We start from the raw sequence: 11,902 nt of genomic DNA on the forward strand, positions 1-11,902 counted from the left end.
ACTGGCAATGGCAAGGAAAGCGTTTCTGAGGAAGACAAATTTGTTAACGTAGAGTATATATTTAAGTGTCAGGAAGTCGTTTCTGAAAGTATTTGTATGGAGTGTAACCATGTATGGAAGTGAAACGTGGGCGATAAATAATTTAGACAAGAAGAGAATAGAAGCTTTTGAAGTGTGGTGCTACAGAAGAATGGTGAAGATTAGATGGGTTGATCACATAACTAATGTGGAGGTATTGAGTAGAATAGGAGAGAAGAGAAATTTGTGGCACATCTTGACTAGAAGAAGGGATCGGTTGGTAGGGCATATTCTGAGGCATCAGGGGATCACCAATTCAGTATTGGAGGGCAGCGTGGAGGGTAAAAATCTTAGTGGGAGACCAAGAAATGAATACACTAAGCAGATGCAGAAGGATGTAGGTTGCAGTAGGTACTGGGAAATGAAGAATCTTGCACAGAATAGAGTAGCGTGGAGAGCTTCATCAAACCAGTCTCTGGACTGAAGACCACAACAACATCTCAAATGCTGTGAGAGGGCGGGGGCTGGGGGGCGCCGCTAGCCACTATCTCGTTCTTGCCCCGGTTCGGAAGTATCATATATCCGTGGCTGGAAGTTTTGTTAAGGTGATGGTGGGGAGTAGGAGGGGGGGGGGGGTAACAGATGGTAGGGAGAGGGGGGGGGGGGAGGAGGAGGAGAGCCGGGGCAGTATCTAATGTCTGACTGTACTCAGGGTAATGGACTACGGTGAGAAAGTTTGGGAACCAGTGAAGTTAACACATAGGCACAGACTGCAGAACGCCTTGTGGTCTTTACTTGCCGTAGCAACATGGCGAGGGAGATTTAGTTTTCGGTCATGTATACTGGTTGCCATAGAAACTCTTATGGAAGGGCCTGTGAAAAACCGTGTGTAGTTCTAATTGTTCATTTTCCTTTCCCACTTTTTGTTGCCTTATAACTACCATTCCAGGTTCACTGTCATTAATTATTATAATTTTCTTAGATACCTAATATCGTTTAGTCTCCTACGTGTCATCTAACTACTAGAACCTTGGAATGTTATTCCTAGAAAATGGCCCATTTACCATCACCATTTGCGCGCTTGTGACCTTATCTGGAACTGCTTTTATCAATAGATATACACTGAAGAGTCAAAGAAACTGGTACACCTGCCTAATATTGTGTAGGGGCCCTAGCGAGCAAGCAGAAGTGCTGCAACACGATGTGGCAAGGACTCGACTAATGTCTGAAGTACTGCTGGAGGGAACTGACACCATGAATCCTGCAGGGCTGTCCACAAATCTGGAAGAGTACGAGGGAAGTGTTTAAACTCAGAAGAGTGTTCCTGGAGCCACTCTGTAGCAATTTTGGACGTTTGGGGTGTCGCATTGTCCTACTGGAATTGTTCACGTCCGTGTGAATGCACAATGAACATGAATGGATAGATGCAGGTGATCAGACAAGATGCATACGTAGGTGTTACCTATCAGAGTCGTATCTAGAGGTATCAGGGGTCCCGTATCACTCCAAATGCACACGCCCCACACCATTAGAGAGCCTCCAGCGGCCTTAACAGTCAACTGCTGACATTCATGGTCCATGATTTCATGAGATTCTCTCCACACTCGGACACGTCCATCCGTTCCGACCAGGCAGCATGTTTCCAGTCGTCAACCCTCCAATTCGGAGTTGACGGGTCCAAGCGTGGCGTAAACCTTTGTGTCGTGCAATCATTGAGGGTACACGAGCGGGCCTTCGGCTCAGAAAGCCCATATCCATGATGTTTCATTGATAGTTGGCATCCTGACACTTGTTGGCCTAGCACTGAAATTTGCAGCAATATTCTGAAAGGTTGCACTTCTGTCACGTTGACCGATTCTGTCGAGTCGTCGTTGGTCCCGCTCTTGCAGGATCTATTTCCGGCCGCAGCGACGTCGGAGATTTGATGTTTTACCATATTCCTGATATTAACTGTACACTCGTAAAATGGTAGCACGGGAAACTCCCCACTCTAACGCTACCTCGGAGATGCTGTGTCCCATCGCTCATGCTCCAACTATGACATCACGTTCAAACTCTCTAAAATCTCGATAACCTGCCTTTGTAGCAGCAGTAAGTGATCTAACAACTGCCCAGACACTTGCTTTCCATATTTTGGGAAATGGTAAGGTGGACCAAAACAAGAAAAAAATGTCCAGTAAACATGTGCTTTAAAATGCATACCGTAAGAGCTATGAGCACGTGCTCATCTTCGCTACTTGGAAACACAATTATTCTGATGAACAATTGCTCATTACATTTAAGGTATGCGTTTTGGAGCAAATGCTTACTGCACATTTTTCCAGTTTTGTTCATACTACTACTTACCAAAATGTGGAAAGCAAAGAGCAGAGATTTGCTTCACAGTATCGAAGATGAAAAATTGCTCGTAGCTCTTAAGGTATGCATTTTCGATCCTATGTTTACTGAGACTTTTTTGCTTCTAGTATCGTGTACTTTCAACTGTATGCGTTTACTCCATTAATTATGATACACCCTGTATAGGTGTTGCCGACCGCAGCGCCGTATTCTGCCTGTTTACATACCTGTGTTTGAATACGCACGCATATACCCGCTTCTTTGTCGCTTCCGTGTGACAGTGGTGTAGGGAGCCATAGGCGTCCGCAAGGTGGGGCAAAAGTGGGCACTTACGTCCCCCCTTACCGCTAGGAGAACAGTGTGTTCGTTTTTATCCACTACAGGGTTTTCATACGTTTTTGGAAGTGAATGGATAGCTGTCTATTTTCTGGGCTGCGGGTATAATGAGATTTTTGCCACCTATAACATTTACTTCTTGTGGCGTGATATAGATGTAGTGTCGCACATTGTTGTTAATAGTGTGGAACGATGGTTAGAGTTTACCTCCCAGGCGAGTCGAGATTATTAGAGATAGAGAGCACTAGCCTACTCGAAGAAGAGAGGAAGTGTAAGTAGTCTTTGGCCTTCGCTTGAAGTGACTGCGAAAAATTTAAACTTCTGCTCCTCTCAGTGGTGAGTCCAGTGTCTTAATCACTTCACTTTCGGGGCGTAGTAATGAGACATCTACTGCGTATTGAGAATTAAAATCAGTAATTAAGAAATTCAGTAGCATTAAGGGCAAATGTTACAATGAAATTGCATATCTGGGCAACTGAGTGATGCATTAATAGAGCTTGCGTCGATACGAACTATGTTTTCTTGAGAGTATTTCGTCAGTATTAAACACTTACCAAAATCGCATTAACAGAAAAAATGGAACGGCGCGAGTCCTTACTCATTTCTATAATAAGGGCGATAATGTCACTGAACGGCTCAAAATTTCGAGTGGGAAACACCAGCGGATAGACGTCTTGCACCATGATACTGGCAGTAGTTGTAATTCCGAGAACATCTATCCTAAGACTACTCGATAATAGTATTACAGCCTCCAGAAAACTATTCTCTTAGTACCTACGACTCTAAAATAAAAGACACTATAGATTGTATGGAGCAATACCGCCTGCCTTTTTTGTGTACATCGTTATAAAACAGAACGAGACGAAAATTATACATGTATTATGCATTAACCATCACGAAAGAAAAAGTCTCGTGTAATACAGATGTACGTATAAACGGAAACAGATCATCTTTAGGATTAGAGAGAGGATGAGTAGCCGGCCGCTGTGGCCGAGCGGTTCTAGGCGCTTCAGTCTGGAACCGCGCTGCTGCTACGGTCGCAGGTTCTAATCCTGCCTCGGGCATCGATGTGTGTGATGTCCTTAGGTTATTTCGGTTTAAGTAGTTCTAAGTAGTCTAGGCGACTGATGACCTCAGATGGTAAGCCCCATAGTGCTTAGAGCCATTTGAAACATTTTGAACAGGGTGAGGAACACAATTCGCCAATACAGCAAGAATGACATACAAGATGATCGAAAGGCAACAAGTGTCACCGACACTATAAATGAATGAGGAGAAATTGGGACAGTGAATATAAGGTACATAGTCTGAGATTGGATGGTGAAGAATGAGTGGTCAAAGGAACAATATTTCATGAGTACGATTTTAATACCGTTTATAATAATTTTTAGAGATGAGATTGGTGGGAATTTTCGACCAACTAAGGTTGGTTGGTTGGTTTGGGGAGGGAGACCAGACAGCGTGGTCATCGGTCTCATCGGATTAGGGACGGATTGGGAAGGAAGTCGGCCGTTCCCTTTCAGAGGAACCATCCCGGCATTTGCCTGGAGCGATTTAGGGAAATCACGGAAAACCTAAATCAGGATGGCCGGACGCGGGATTGAACCGTCGTCTTCCCGAATGCGAGTCCAGTGTCTAACCACTGCGCCACACCGCTCGACCAACTAAAGCAAAACCAAAGTAATAGGACCTGTTCATTATGTAAAGTGCCAATCCTACCTGTCGAGATGAATGTCGGCTTATAGAGTGTCTTAGATCAGAAAGCTACCATGTATGTGCATATATCACACACAAGAGGTGTTGATTGTCTTGTACATGGTGCTTTAAAAGAAGCAAAGTACGGCAGGCTAAAAAAAAAGTCATCTCTGGAGAGTCACATTTTGCTTTAAGGCATCGTCACTGTCATCAGTTATTCAATCGGTTTTTAGTGTGCCCGAAAAATAAAGAAAATGAATAATAAATGGATGTTAATTACAATGAATTAGCTGTCCTGTCTGATACAATTTCCCTAAAAGCAGATAAAATCTTACATGCAGATCTTCTGTCCCCAGACCATGGCAGCTTCCGATAGCAATACTAAGGCAGGCGATTCCACCAGAGTAGAGACAGTGGGAAGGCCACAAACCGATAACAAACAGTAAAGTAGTGATATATAATTAGGCAACGAAACTCACGGGATACCTCTTAACAATGTGGCGGACTTACGCACGACGGAATGAAGTAACTCGACGTGACATGGACTCGCCAAGTTGTTGGAAGTCCCCTGCAGTTATGCTGCCTCTATAGTCGCCCATAACTGCGGAAGTGTTGGGGGTTCAGGATCTTGTGCACGAACTGATCTCTAGATAATCTCCCATAAATGTTCGACGGGATCCATGTCGGGCGACCTGGGCGTCCAAATTATTCACTTGACAGTCCAGGATGTTCTTCAAACCAGCCGCGAACAACTGTGGCCCGGTGTCATGCCACACTGCATTTCATGAATGGCTGCAAGTGGTCTCCAGGTACCCGAAGATAACTATTTCCAGTCAATGATCGGTTCAGTTGGATCAGAGGACCTAGTGCATTCCATGTAAGCAAACCCACACCATTATGGAGCCACCACCAGCTTGTACAGTGCCTTGTTTACAACCTTGGTTAATTGTTGGATTAACCAAGACTTCGCATCAAAACAGGTATTCAGTTCCTGGTGCTGTGGAATGTGGAAAACAAAAAAAACCCAAAGTGGCAATTATAAGAACATTACTAGCACAAAAAATGGAATAAAAAAAACATGTAGAAAATCGTCCATGCAGCCTTGCAGAGAATAAAGACGAAATGCATATGGCACGAAAATTTTGTATCATTCAGTTGTAGTTAGACAATAAAAACGTAAAAATTATCAATATACCGTAATATTACACGCAACTGAGCAAGAAAGGACTACAAAAGTTGAAGATTTTATGTAGCGGCAACACCGTTTAAGATAGGAAAGAGAGTAGGTGCAATATGCCTGAGTGCACAAGTTACAGCCAGGCGCGGGCCTGTTGACAGTAAGTTACACTACCAGCGGTTGCGAAGTAGAATGGAGGCCACAGGGCCATAGACCCACTGACAAGAGTAAACGTAGCAGTTTGCATGGTGCAAGTTACAGCAGAAGGGGCCCACTGGCCCAATCAAGGTGTTATGAGTACATGACTCAGAGCGGCGCGTTAGCAATACAGAGGCACAAAGCCACACATATATAGGCGCCAGTTCACTAACAAGACATTCCAGTGTGACAGCTCTCCTGGACGGCGGGGCGTGTCACACCACTGGCTACACGCAGCAGCAGATAGGGCGCCAGCGTTCTAGTCCACTGCGGGTCGCTGGTTCGACCCTCTGAGGCCAACACGGGGTCCGCAGCCAGCCAGCAGTGGGCCATGCCACAGCTTGCTACTGCGGGCAGTCCTGTAGGCTCCCAACATACGCCAGAGGCATTCCAAGGCGAGGGCCACAGATTCGGACGCCAGATCTCAGGCGCTTGTTGTCGCCGCAATCTCATCCACGCCGGCGAGAAAGCACGCCACGGGCGGTCTTGCAGCTCCCCGAGATGCAAATGGACTAACTTGCCTTAGATTTCAGCTTTCGCTTGCATCATCAAAGTTTAGAGCAGCCTTGTATTCAGTCATCAAATCAACGTCTAATATCATTTGTGTAGAAAGAAGAGGTACAATTAAGAAGTTGGCAGGGATTGGATGACTTTGGCAAATAAAATCTTAACGTGTTTGATTCTTAACCTCTATAATTTTTCCAGTAATTACACACTTAATTTTGGTTCGTGGCAATGGAAATGTTGGACAAGCAGTTGACCCCTGACATTTACTGAAAGCTGCCTCACTGCTAACGGAAAGAGAACTGCTCGAGTCTAATACCTCAGAACCTATGACACAAAAATTTTCTCCTAGTAAAATGTCATCAAAATCCACTAACATATAATTTTTTATATTCCATGCTGCTTGTATATGTACATCTGTTTCACATACACTGTCATCTGACCAAGGCATGCAATTAGTCACCCAGTCATTTTCCTTAAGGTTAGTGCTTGGTTCTCAACAGTCTCCACACTAACAAGATTATAATTGGTTTCACCTATTAACTATTTTGATAACTAATACGCTCACAACGTTCATTTTATTCGCCAATGAATTCACTATGTATCATTTCTATGTTATGAATGGAGGAATTCTCTGTAGCCAGCTGAAGTGGCTGAGCGGTTCTAGCCGGCCGCAGTGGCCAAGCGGTTCTAGGCGCTTCAGTCTGGAACCGCGCGACCGCTACGGTCGCAGGTTCTAATCCTGCCTCGGGTATGGATGTCTGTGATGTCCTTAGGTTAGTTAGGTTTAAGTAGTTCTTAGTTCTAGGGGACTGATGACCTCAGATGTTAAGTCCCATAGTGCTCAGAGCCATTTGAACTATTTTTTGACCAACATCTGTGCTCTCAAGAACAGACTGACAATAAGTATAGTTACATCAGTGCTACAAAAGTTTAGTACAGTTATCAAATTCGCAACTTCATTCACACTTATGGGCAAAACTTCCTGTAAATTGTCATGGCAAATGAGACAGTCCCTTTTCAAGATAATGCCTGAAACTTGTATTCGTGGTATGCTATTGACACTAAACAAGAAATTAAGATGGTCCAACCCCTATAGAGACCTCAACTGAGGTGTAGTTGTTGATAATGAGAGATGTGAAATATGTATTCAAAAGGCAGTATGCGAAGCAATTCTTATCCCAGCATCAGTGATGTGTGCTTCGTGCAGACTGCTCGCAACGCAAATTGTCTGCCTGCGTATTTAAAGCAGGCGAAGTAAGGGCTTGCATATTCTCGCAGCGCACCGGAATTCTTCAACGTGCTTTTACACATGACTGATTCCAAAGTAATCGAAGCCGATTCATATTAATTAAAGATGGCATTGACTTCCGTTCTAATGACCAACAAGATTCTACGTACGAGTTGCTCCGTCAAAGAGATGCGTGCAAACGGTTTCAGAGTGAAGTTCTTCGTAGTTTTTTTATTATTCGCAGGAATCACAGTGGAGTGTCTACTAGTGGCGGGAAGGTTGTTTGTATATCCTGTGATGCTGCCCAAGGAGGAAGGAAATTAGAGTTTAACGTCCCGTCGACAACGAAATCATCAAATGCGGGTATTGCCAGATGTGTGAATCCCGCCAGAAAAAGGATTTCATCTTCTATGGTGTGTTTTAGCAACGATTTGTGCATAACGCTCCCTGCTCTTTACTGGTTTTTACCATCTTCTGGCTTTTTAAAAGTGAAATTAATAAGCTCCCACCACCTGATGGTCATAAGCTCATATGATCTGATGCAGACTGTGTTTTTTTCCTACCAAGGTGCAGGCGAACAGTAGCATATCCATAGACAATATTTTTATTCATTCTTCATTACGAGATGGGCATTCTGTGGGGAAAAGGGTGAATGGCCTTTCAGACAATGATGCACAAATTTTAACACTAAAAAGATTTAGCACTCCAAAAATGTCATATTTAATTACAAAGTATGCAGAACGTGCCAGCGGCCTTGCCGCAGTGGTAACTTCGTTTCCCGTCAGATCACCGAAGTTAAACAATGTCGGGCTGGGCTAGCACTTGCATGGGTGACCATCCGGTGTGCCGAGCGCTGTTGGCAAGCGAGGTGCACTCAGCCCTTGTGAGGCAAACTGAGGAGCTACTTGGTTGAGAAGTAGCGGCTCCGGTCTCGGAAACTGACATACGGCCGGGAGAGCGGTGTGCTGACCACATGCCCCTCCATATCCGCATCCAGTGACGCTTATGGGCTGCGAATGACACGGCGGCCGGTTGCTACCGTTGGGCCTTCATGGCCTGTTCGGGAGGAGTTTAGTTTTAGTTTTAGTAGCAAAGTTAATCCAACAGCAATAGAGAGTTTCTTAAACCTTGTCAAGGAACAAGAGTGGCAGGATGTTTATAGTGCCGATAACATACATGATAAATATAATGCTTTCTTTAACCCATTTATCATGCTCTTTGAGAGTTGCTTTCCATTAGAACGTTCTAAATGGGGTACTAGCAGTAATAGGCAGCGCGGGTGGCTGACTAGTGGGATAAGGATATCATGTAGAACTAAGGGGGAATTATATCAAAATGTTAGAAGCAGTCATTAAAAAATGTTATTAGGAAGGCAAAGAGTACGTGGTATGCAAATAGAGTAGCTAATTCACAGAATAAAAGTAAAACCATATGGTCAGTTGTGAAGGAAGTGTCTGGTCAGGAGCACTGACGATACAAAGTCAGTTCACAGTAAAAATATTTCTGTTTCTGATAAATCAATATATATACAGTATTTAACAGTCATTTTCTGAGCATTGCTGGTGAATTAATCAAAAATTTAGTTTCTACCAGGAATCATATCACGTTCTTCGCAAACGCCTTTCCGAGATCGCTGTCTGAAATACTCCTCTGTGATACAGTCAAGAGGGACGTTGAGACAATAATTAAATCACTGAAGACTAAGGATTCTCATAGTTATGATGGTGCGCCTGGCAGAATATTAGAGTACTGTGTTCACATGTTAGCCCTGTATATAGCCATATTTGTAATTTTTCCTTTAGGAATGGTCAGTTTACTGAAAGATTAAAGTACTCAGTAGTAGAGCCGCTTTATAAAATGGGAGAAAGGGATAATGTAGATAATTTGAGTCCTATTTCTATGCCAGCAGTGTTTGCTAAAGTTATTGAAAAGGCTATGTACATAAGGGTAATTGATCATTTTATATCACACGATTTGCTATCAAATGTGCAGGTTGACTTTAGAAGTCGTTTGACAACTGAATACGCTATATTCTCTTTTCTCTGTGAGGTTTAAACAAAATGTTCCGAACGCTAGGCATGTTTTTTTATTTACCTAAGGCATATGATTGTGTTGGTCACAAAATATTGCTCCAAAAGTTGGGCCATTGCGGAATACGGGGAGTAGCTCACAATTGGTTCACCTCTTACTTTTGCAACAGACAGCATTCGCATTGTTGACAATGGCTGTGATGTGGAGTCTGAGTGGGTTACTGTCAAGTGGGGGAGGCCATAGGGATCGATGTTGCGACCACTCCTGTTCCTTATTTATTTAAACGATATGCCCTCTAGTATTATGAGTAACTCTAAAATATTTCTGTTTGCTGATGACACTAGCTTGGTAGTAAAGGCTGTTGTGTGCAACATTGGCTCGGTTTCCAATAGTGCAGCTCACGACATAAGTTCGTGGCTTGTATAAAATAAACTAACGCTAAATCACAGTAAGACTCAGTTTTTACAGTTTCTAACACATAATTCAACAAAACCTGACGTTTTAATTTCACAGATTGGGCACATGATTTGTGAAACTGAACAGTTCAAATTTCTAGGTGTTCAGATAGATAGTAAGCTGTCGTGGAAAGCCCACGTTCAGGATCTTGTTCCAAGACTTAATGCTGCCGTTTTCACCATTCGAACGGTACCTGAAGTGAATGATGGTTCGACACGAAAAATAGTCTACTTTGCTTATTTTCATTCGCTTATGTCGTATAGTGCTATATTTTGGGGTAACTCTTCCCTTTCTAAAAGGATATTTTTGGCTCAGAAATGGGCGGTTCGGGCAATAAGTGGTGTAAGTTCACGAATTTCTTCTCGACCCCTGTCCAAGAGTCTGGGTATATTGACATGGCCTCTCACTATATATATTTTTCGGGTTCATAAACGTTTATTTTTATCTGTTATTACTTTTATGTTGTAATTTCATGTACTGAAACGTTTCATAAACATTTATTTTTATCTGTTATTACTTTTATGTTGTAATTTCATGTACTGAAACGTTTCATGACCTTGGAGATTTGCTCCTCAGTTCGGTCCTACGGAACTTGACGTGTAAACAAATCAAATAAACTCATCAATACGTCAGTGCTTACAGAAAGCCGAGGGAAATTAATAATATTATATAAATTTTCCTATTAAGTTTTCCGACTCATTCACCATTAAAGCAAAAACCCACGACTAATAATATCATGCTTATAATTTAACCTTCGTTATGAATCTGTGATTGGAAATATTATTTGTGCATTAATTAAATGCTCTTTCTTTGTGAGAGACTGAACGACACAGTTAGTGAAGTCTCTCTACATGTATGAGATACATTCTAAAAAAGTCTCTGGTTTACAGTTTGAAATCCATTATTAGATGAAGGTCACATCTCAAACTCTCCAAGAACTGTTGTATTGAGATTTTGCTCCTGAATGTTTTCTTAAGTTATCCATTCTCAATAGATCGTCTTTATGGTATTTTCCTATCTCTTGGAGTCCAGTAAAGTATATCCTTGATTCCCCTAGCTACCAGTCTACATGTCCTTCGCATTGCAATTTCTATTTGTTATAGCAATAATTATGTCATCCACTGCAATTTCTTTCTGTCTCTCCTACTACTTCCCTAGACGCATCTTCACTCTATTTCTTTCTGCCAGTAGTCAAAATGTATAATATATAAACACGGCGTAGACATGCATTAGCCAGCGGCCTTGCCGCAGTGGTAACACCGGTTCCCGTCAGATCACGGAAGTCGGGCTGGGTGACTATCCGGTCTGCCGAGAGCTGTTGGCAAGCCGGGTGCACTCAGCCCCTGTGAGGCAAACTTAGGAGCTATTTGACTGAGAAGTAGCGGCTCCGCTCTTGGAAACTGAGATACGACCGGGAGAGTAGTGTGCTGATCACATGCTCCTCCATATCCTCATCCAGTGACGTCTGCGGTCTGAGAATGACACGGCGGCCGGTCGGTACCATTGACCCTTCCGAGACCTGTTCGCCTGTTCAGGCGAGAAAAAAATAACAAAAGGAGATGACTACTGCTTTAAGCCTTGGGGAGTAGCCTTCTCTAAGAACATTTCATCATGCAGTAGAAATTTCCGGTAGTCTATGTTTTCATTTCATATTTGCAAATCATGAACAGCTACATGTAGCGATTTCCTTCGCCTGGACACTTTCTGCTGTCTAGGTTTTCGTTACATATTTACAAATCATGCAGCGTTATACGTAGCGATTGTCTTCGCTTGGATGGATGCAGCATGTAACGTGGTTACAAAAGTTCTAGAGTGGAGGAGCTCTGTCATGTACAGCAAATACTTTACAAAATCTACCGGCCTCAGCGCATCTCAACATTTAAGGGATCACCTTGATAATCAGGTGGACTTTGCTGGTC

The sequence above is a fragment of the Schistocerca serialis genome, chromosome 5, assembly GCF_023864345.2.
Source record: "Schistocerca serialis cubense isolate TAMUIC-IGC-003099 chromosome 5, iqSchSeri2.2, whole genome shotgun sequence".
In the NCBI taxonomy this organism is placed as follows: Eukaryota; Metazoa; Arthropoda; class Insecta; order Orthoptera; family Acrididae; genus Schistocerca; species Schistocerca serialis.